The sequence below is a fragment of the Eubalaena glacialis genome, chromosome X (assembly GCF_028564815.1).
Source record: "Eubalaena glacialis isolate mEubGla1 chromosome X, mEubGla1.1.hap2.+ XY, whole genome shotgun sequence".
NCBI lineage: Eukaryota > Metazoa > Chordata > Mammalia > Artiodactyla > Balaenidae > Eubalaena > Eubalaena glacialis.
The window spans coordinates 89348921-89358147 of NC_083736.1; positions in this window are offsets into that span (position 1 = coordinate 89348921).

Below are 9227 nucleotides of genomic sequence, written 5' to 3' on the forward strand. Positions count from 1 at the left end.
GAAGAGTTTGAGAAGAATAGGTGTTAGCTTGTCTCGAAATGTTTGATAGAATTCGCCTGTGAAGCCATCTGGTCCTGGGCTTTGTTTGCTGGAAGATTTTTAATCACAGTTTCAATTTCAGAGCTTGTGATTGGTCTGTTTATATTTTCTATTTCTTCCTGGTTCAGTCTCGGAAGGTTGTGCTTTTCTAAGAATGTGTCCATTTCTTCTAGGTTGTCCATTTTATTGGCATATAGTTGCTTGTAGTATTCTCTCATGATCCTTTGTATTTCTGCAGTGTCAGTTGTTACTTCTCCTTTTTCATTTCTACTTCTATTGATTTGAGTCTTCTCCCTTTTTTTCTTGATGAGTCTGGCTAATGGTTTCTCAATTTTGTTTATCTTCTCAAAGAACCAGCTTTTAGTTTCATTGATCTTTGCTATTGCTTCCTTCATTTCTTTTTCATTTATTTCCGATCTGATCTTTATGATTTCTTTCCTTCTGCTAACTTTGGGGGTTTTTTGTTCTTCTTTCTCAAGTTGCTTTAGGTGTAAGGTTAGGTCGTTTATTTGAGATTTTTCTTGTTTCTTGAAGTAAGATTGTATTGCTATCAGCTTCCCTCTTAGAACTGCTTTTGCTGCATCCCATAGGTTTTGGGTTGTCGTGTTTTCATTGTCATTTGCTTCTAGGTATTTTTTGATTTCCTCTTTGATTTCTTTGTGATCTATTTGTTATTTAGTAATGTATTGTTTAGCCTCCATGTGTTTGTATTTTTTACAGTTTTTTTCCTGTAATTGATAACTAGTCTCATAGAGTGTGGTTGGAAAAGATACTTGATACAATTTCAATTTTCTTAAATTTACCAAGGCTTGATTTGTGACCCAAGATATGGTCTATCCTGTAGAATGTTCCATGAGCGCTTGAGAAGAAAGTGGATTCTGTTGTTTTTGGATGGAATGTCCTGCAAATATCAGTTAAGTCCGTCTTGTTTAGTGTGTCATTTAAAGCTTGGGATTCCTTATTTATTTTCATTTTGGACGATCTGTCCATTGGTGAAAGTGGGGTGTTAAAGTCCCCTACTATGATTGTGTTACTGTCGATTTCCCCTTTTATGGCTCTTAGCATTTGCCTTATGTACTGAGGTGCTCCTATGTTGGGTGCATATATATTTAGAATTGTTATATCTTCTTCTTGGATTGATCTCTTGATCATTATGGAGTATCCTTCCTTGTCTCTTGTAACATTCTTTATTTTAAAGTCTATTTTATCTGATATGAGTATTGCTACTCCAGCTTTCTTTTGATTTCCATTTGCATGAAATACCTTTTTCCATCCCCTCACTTTCACTCTGTATGTGTCCCTAGGTCTGAAGTGGGTCTCTTGTAGACAGCATATATATGGGTCTTGTTTTTGTATCCATTCAGCAAGCCTGTGTCTTTTGGTTGAAGCATTTAATCCATTCACATTTAAGGTAATTATCGATATGTATGTTCCTATGACCATTTTCTTAATTGTTATGGGTTTGTTTTTGTAGGTCCTTTTCTTCTCTTGTGTTTCCCACTTAGAGAAGTTCCTTTAGCATTTGTTGTAGAGTTGGTTTGGTGGTGCTGAATTCTCTTAGCTTTTGCTTGTCTGGAAAGCTTTTGATTTCTCCATCGAATCTGCATGAGATCCTTGCTGGGTAGAGTAATCTTGATTGTAGGTTCTTCCCTTTCATCACTTTAAGTATATCATGCCACTCCCTTCTGGCTTGTAGAGTTTCTGCTGAGAAATCAGCTGTTAACCTTATGGGAGTTCCCTTGTATGTTATTTGTTGTTTTTCCCTTGCTGCTTTCAATAATTTTTCTTTGTCTTTAATTTTTGCCAATTTGATTACTATGTGTCTCAGTGTGTTTCTCCTTGGGTTTATCCTGTATGGGACTTGCTGCACTTCCTGGACTTGGGTGGCTATTTCCTTTCCCATGTTAGGGAAGTTTTTGACTATAATCTCTTCAAATATTTTCTCGGGTCCTTTCTCTCTCTCTTCTCCTTCTGGGACCCCTATATTGTGAATGTTGTTGCGTTTAATATTGTCCCAGAGGTCTCTTAGGCTGTCTTCATTTCTTTTTGTTCTTTTTTCTTTATTCTGTTCCGCAGCAGTAAATTCCACCATTCTGTCTTCCAGGTCACTTATCCATTCTTCTGCCTCAGTTATTCTGTTATTGATTCCTTCTAGTGTAGTTTTCATTTCAGTTATTGTATTGTTCATCTCTGTTTGTTTGTTCTTTAATTCTCCTAGATCTTTTTTAAACATTTCTTGCATCTTCTCAATCTTTGCCTCCATTCTTTTCCCGAGGTCCTGGATCATCTTCACTATCATTATTCTGAATTCTTTTTCTGGAAGGTTGCCTATCTATCTCCACTTCATTTAGTTGTTTTTCTGGGGTTTTATCTTGTTTCTTCATCTGGTACCTAGCCCTCTGCCTTTTCATCTTGTCTATCTTTCTGTGAATGTGGTTTTTTTCCCCACAGGCAGCAGGATTGTAGTTCTTCTTGCTTCTGCTGTCTGCCCTCTGGTGGATGAGGCTATCTAAGAGGCTTGTGCAAGTTACCTTATGGGAGGGACTGGTGGTGGGTAGAGCTGACTCTGCACTTCCTGGACCTGATTGACTATTTCCTTTCCCATGTTAGGGAAGTTTTCGACTATAATCTCTTCAAATATTTTTTCAGCCCGTTTTTTTTTTTGTCTTCTTTTTCTGGGACCCCTATTATTCGAATGTTGGTGTGTCTAATATTGTCCCAGAGGTCTCTGAGACTGTCCTCAATTCTTTTCATTCTTTTTTCTTTACTCTGCTCCCTGGCTGTTATTTCCACCATTTTATCTTCCAGCTCACTTATGCATTCTTCTGCCTCAGTTATTCTGCTATTGATTCCTTCTAGAGTATTTTTAATTTCAGTAATTTTTTTGTTCATCACTGTTTGTTTGCTCTTTAGTTCTTCTAGACCCTTGTTAAATGTTTCTTGTATTTTCTCCATTCTGTTTCTGAGATTTTGAATCATCTTTACTATCATTACCCTGAATTCTTTTCCAGGTAGGTTGCCTATTTCATCTTCATTTACTTGGTCTTGTAGGTTTTTACCTTGCTCCTTCATCTGTAACATACTTTTTTGTCGTTTCTTTTCTTTTTTTTTTTTGATGGGTGGTGCTGTATTCCTTTCTTACTGGTTTTTTGGCCTGAGATGTCCAGCACTGGAGTTTGCAGGCAGTTGGATAGAGCTGGGTCGTGGTGCTGAGATGGGGACCTCCAGGAGGCCTCACTCCGATTGATATTCCCTGGGGTCTGAGGTTCTCTGTTAGCCCAGCGGTTTGGACTTGGAGCTCCCAGCACAGGAGCTCGGGCTCGATCTCCAGCCTGGGAACCAAGATCCTGCAAGCTTCATGGCCCAGTAAAAAAAAAAAAAAAAAAAGGAAGAAAGAAAGAAAAAAGAAGCAGTACAATATCAAAGAATAAAAAACAAAATAAAATTAGAAAGATAAAAAATATAGTAGGAAAAATAAAACTATAATTGAAACAACTGCACCAAGATAAAATAAAACCACAACAGAAAAAAGAAAAAAAAAAAGAAGGAGGGGGTAACAAGCCAAAAGGAGAGATCACTAACAAAGTACAAAGAATAAAATAAAATTAGAAAAATAAAAGATTTATTAGGAAAAATAAATATATAAAAGAATCAAGAATAATAAATCAACAAGGTAAAACAGAACCCCAATCTAAAAGAGGAAAAAAGGGGACTTCCCTGCTGGTGCAGTGATTAAGAATCCACCTGCCAATGCAGGGGACACGGGTTCGAACCCTTGTCCAGGAAGATCCCACATGCCGTGGAGCAACTAATCCCGTGCGCCACAACTACTGAGCCTGCTCTCTAGAGTCCGCAAGCCACAACTACTGAGCCCACGTGCCACAACTACTGAAGCTCGCACGCCTAGAGCCCGTGCTCCACAACAGGAGAAGCCACCACAATGAGGAGCCTGCGCACCGCAACGAAGAGTAGCCCCTGCTCACTGCAACTAGAGAAAGCCTGTGTGCAGCAACGAAGACCCAATGCAACCAAAAATAAATAAATAAATAAAATTGATTCTTTAAAGAAATAAAAAATAAATAAAGAGGAAAAAAGAAAAGTAAAAAAGCTTTGGCTATGGGGGTGGAGTTTAGGCGGGGGGTGGAACTTAGGCAGGGGTGGGGTTTAGGGTGGGGCGGGACCTAGGCAGGTGGGGGGTGACGTTTTAGTTTGGGGTGGGGCCTAGGTGGGGCGACGTTCAAGCGTGGGGTGGGGCTTTTGCTTAGGACCTGTGCAGAAGGGGAGAGGCAGCATGTCAAAAGGAGGGCCTCTGGGGTGTGGAATTCTGGAGTTTGGAGGTAGGGCCCTGAGTGAGGATGTGTGGGTGGGGTTTAGGCCCAGCTTTTTAGAGGGGGTCTCCAAGTGTAGGGGTAGGGCCCTGGGTGGGGGTGTAGGGGCAGGGCTTGGATTCTGCATAGCAGGAGGGAGGCTCCAAGGGCAGAGGATTAGGCCCAGGAGCCCAACAGGCTCCCCGGTGCCTAAGTGGACAGGGAAAGCACTGGTCCCGTTCCCTTTCGTTCCTTCGTTCCCCTCCCCGACCGTCTCTCCCAGGGTCTCTCCCCTTCGCTGCTGGACCCCTAACCATAGGTGGGTCCTGCTGGGTGTAGGAACTCCTTCCCTCCCCCAGTCACCCCTCAGGGATGCCAGTCCTTGAGGTTCGCTCTCTCCCTTTGCTCCCCCTTCCCTCCCTCCCACTCCCTCAGGACCCACGTGGCTGGAGGGGGCCTCAGTGGGCAGAAGATCAGGCCCAGGATCTCAGCAGATTTCTGGGGCCCCAAGTAGGCAGAGGAAACCTGGCCACGCTCCCTTTTGATCTTCTGCCCTCCCAGTGGTTCCCCAATTTCCCCCTTTGGGTGTGGGATCCCTTCCCCTCCCCCAGCCAACCTTCTGGGGCGCCAGTCGCGTCCCACCTCCACTTCTCCTCCCCCTTCACTCCCCCACATGCCCCTCGTCCTACCCGGTCACTGGGGGTTCCTCCCGTCCCCTTAGGTGTCCATGGTCCCCCACCAGTGCCTGGTAGGTGCCCTAGTTGTGAGGAGATGTGAATTCCGCATCCTCCTAGTATGCCATCTTGACTCTGCCCCCCATGAATGTAATTTTAATTATTGTATAACATTCTATTGAATAAATGTACCACTACTTAGCCATTCATATTTTTAGGCATTTAGGCCGCATCCTCCTCCTCCTTCCCTTCCTCTTCCTTCTTTTCCTTCTTTGCTATTGTAGTTAACACTTAGATATGAATCCTGGTACCAAAATACAAATAAATATTTCGATAAATGAAAGGATGGATAGATAGGTAGGTAGTTAGATAGATGATAGATAAAGCTGCTTTGAACATCTTTAATACTAATATTTGTCATCATCTCTGATTATTACCTTAAGAAGAATTCCTACAAATAGAATTCCTGGATCAAAAGTTTTAATATTATATTATCATTTTCCACCAAATATGTTGGGCCAAACAAATATTCACCCACAGCACACAAGGGCTCTTATTTCCCTGCTTTACTAGTAACAGTGTATATTTCACTTCTTCATCTTTGCTAATTTTTATGGGCAAAAAGCATATGACATTGTTTTTTTAATTTGATTTTTTGATGACTAGTCAAATTCAAATATATGCATTGACCCTTTGTACCTATTTTATGGACTATCTTTTAATAACTTTAGATCACCTTTCATTTATTTATTATGTTTTATATGTATACACACATATTCAAGTTTATATGTTATAAACAAAACCATATCATACACAGCTGTAGCTTTAATGAAGTTTTCCTTTTTTCTTCTTTCTCATTTTGCTTTACATACACCTATATCACCTTCACCCCCATAGCCTACGTTAATAACTTAGCGAGTATCCTTCCAGAGTTTTCTCCATGCTCATATAATCAAGCACCATAAGAGAGAGACAGAAAAAGACAAAGTGTGTGTGTGTGTGTGTGTGTGTGTGTGTGTGTAAGAGAGAAAGAAGAAGAAAGGAGAGGGAGAGAGGAGAGAGGAAGGGGAGAGGGAGGAGAATTGTTGGAACCATGAACACTAGAGCCAAAATGTCCATGTTGAAATCACATTTCTGCCATTTACTAGCTGTGTGAACTTGGACAAGTGACTTTACCTCTCTATACCTCAGTTTCCTCATTGGTAAAACAGGCATCATAGTAATACCCACCTAAATAAATACATGTAAATTCCTTATAAGATTTCTGGCACATTGTATGTGTAGTATAAATATTAACTGTCATTATATACAAGAGTTTGGGGTCATCATTTGTTTTACAAAAATGGTATTGTAGGGGCTTCCCTGGTGGCACAGTGGTTAAGAGTCTGCCTGCCAATGCAGGGGACACGGGTTCGAGCCCTGGTCTGGGAAGATCCCACATGCCGCGGAGCAACTAAGCCCGTGAGCCACAACTACTGAGCCTGCGCGTCTGGAGCCTGTGCTCCGCAACGGGAGAGGCTGCGACAGTGAGAGGCCCGCGCACCGCGATGAAGAGTGGCCCCCGCTTGCCGCAACTAGAGAAAGCCCTCACACAGAAATGAAGACCCAACACAGCCAAAAATAAATAAATAAATTTAAAAAAAAAAAAAAAAAGGAAAAATGGTATTGTAACATACAAATCCTTTTGGAAGGAGAATCTTGTTTTCCTGATATGTGAGACATAATAATTAATATATTTCATTAAGTCTTAAAATGCATTTGATTGAAAGATGCATTATTACTTTATGCCCCACTAAGAAAGAAAAAGTGTTACCAGTTAAATACGACACAATGTTTTCTTATTATTTAGAGTCTTCATTCTTATTGAAAGAGTTCTTTGAGACGTATTTATACATAAAATTTTATCGTATATTATTCTTGTGCATATGTTTTAAAAAACTATAAAAGAACTAAATTGGTTACAGTATTCCCTAAAAAAAAAAAAAAAAAACTTTCCCACATGAGTCCAATTCTTCTGCACACTCTCAAGTCAGAGTTATCATCACCCATGGATTTGCACACATTTTTTTCTGTGTCATCCAGAACATTGGTGGTGAGGCATTTCTTTAAAAAGGGCTTTACTATCATCACCGGGATTTTATTTGAAGCCATGTACACCCATTCTGCAATTCTTGATGCTGGAGTCTTCTTGATCATATCAGAAAGTGTCAATACAAGGTTTTCAAAAAATAGGGGAATTCCCTGGCGGACCAGTGGTTAGGACTCTGCGCTTTCACTGCCAAGGGTCCAGATTCGATCCCTGGTCGGGGAACTAAGATCCCATAAGCTGCGCGGCACAGCCAAAACAAAAACAAAAACAAAAAACAGTTCAGGACTCATATTCTTTTCTCCAATGATTTGCTTGAGTGAAACACTGAGGGATCGTGATACTTTTCCAGCCATGGTATCGGGAGCAACAACCATATTTGTGGCAGTGCAGTGGGGGTAACTATAGCATGACTATTACCTGGCCCACAGCAACTACAGAATGTCATCAATTCTAAGGCACATCCCAATTTTAGAAATGAAAGACTGAGAGAAAAAATGTGTTTTGAACTAATGGGATATGGTAACCCATTATTTTGATTACAAAGAAATTTTCCCTGACTGCCACTGAGCTTAGCATATTTACATTTTGCAGGGAGGATTTAGTCTTCTGTGATTTGCTTTTTTATATCCTTCATTTTTCTATTGGGGTATTTTCTTTTTCTTGTCATTTTGTAATATTTCTTATATATATGATAGATATTAACTCTTAGTGATCATCAGTACCAGAATTTTCCCAAATCTATAATTTGTCTTTTGATTTATTGGATTTTTTCTCATACCAAATATTTTCATTTTTATATGGTCAAATACATTGCTTTTTTTAAATATAACTTTGGGTTCTCCTGCCTTGCCAATGTCTTTTTGATTTCTAAGCTGTAAACATAGTCTCTTTATTTTTCTTCCATGATTTTTATTTTTATTTGTTTATACTTAGTATTTAACTCACCTATCTGTTTTTCTGGTGTTTTTTTTAATACAGTTTGAGAAAGGAGTCTAACATTATTTTCTTCTATGTAGATAGCCAGTTGTCCCAGAACCATTTATCAAATATTTCATCCTTTTCCCACTGAATTTGAAATAACATTTTTGTAATATATTATCTTTTCATATACTTTAGGATCTATTATTTGGTAAATTTTATTCTTCAATTTATCTTGAATTTACTCTTGTGCAAATGGTTATTCAGGTGTTTAGAATTATTTATTGAATAATTATGCCTTCCCCACTGATTTGAAATGCTGTGAGTGTCTGTTCCATTCATCTTTCAACTTTGGCACTAGCATCACCCCATTTCAATTTTTGCAGCTCTATAATATGTTTTTATATCTGGTAGACAAATCAACTCCTCCCATTTTTTTATTCTTCTTTATCAGAATTTAATTTGATATCTTCTCATGTTTATTCTTTCAGATGAACTCTCAGATGCTCTGGTCACATCACATCTCTCTCCCCATACACATAGATACTAAATAAATAATAAATACAATGAAGTGGTTTTGATTGAGAGTGTGTTGCATGAATAGATGGATCTCTCCATAAAGATATACTTTCTATAATATGTTCCTCCATTTACTAAAGTGTTCTTTTATGTCTTTAGTAGAGTTCTGTAGTTGTCTTAATTTGGTGGTGCACATGTTTTTGTTAGCTTTATTATTGGGGGATTTTTTTTGGTTAGTATTGTGATTTTTTCCTTCATTTTATTGTCAAATGGATTATTGTTAAAATATTTAAAAATATTGATTTTAGTATATTAATGTCATAGTTTTGTACTTCATTTTCCTGCAGTTTGCATATAGAGAATTACACCACTTATGAATAATAAAATTTTTCTATTTTTTATTTATATTTGGTTTGTATATTTATATTTTAGAAACTCATTGACAAACATGTCCATATTATGTTAAATAATAGAGATAGTGGTGAACAATCCTATTCATTTTGAATTTTAATAGGAATGCTTCGGGTATTTCCTCATTAAGTATGATGCTAGTTTGACTTACATTAGATTTTTATCATGTGAAGAAATTCTCTTTCTATTTCTATTTTACCAGGGGTTTTCTTTAGGAATGTCTGTCGAATTCCTCCCCCCAAAAGATATTTAAGCATCTGTTGAAATATT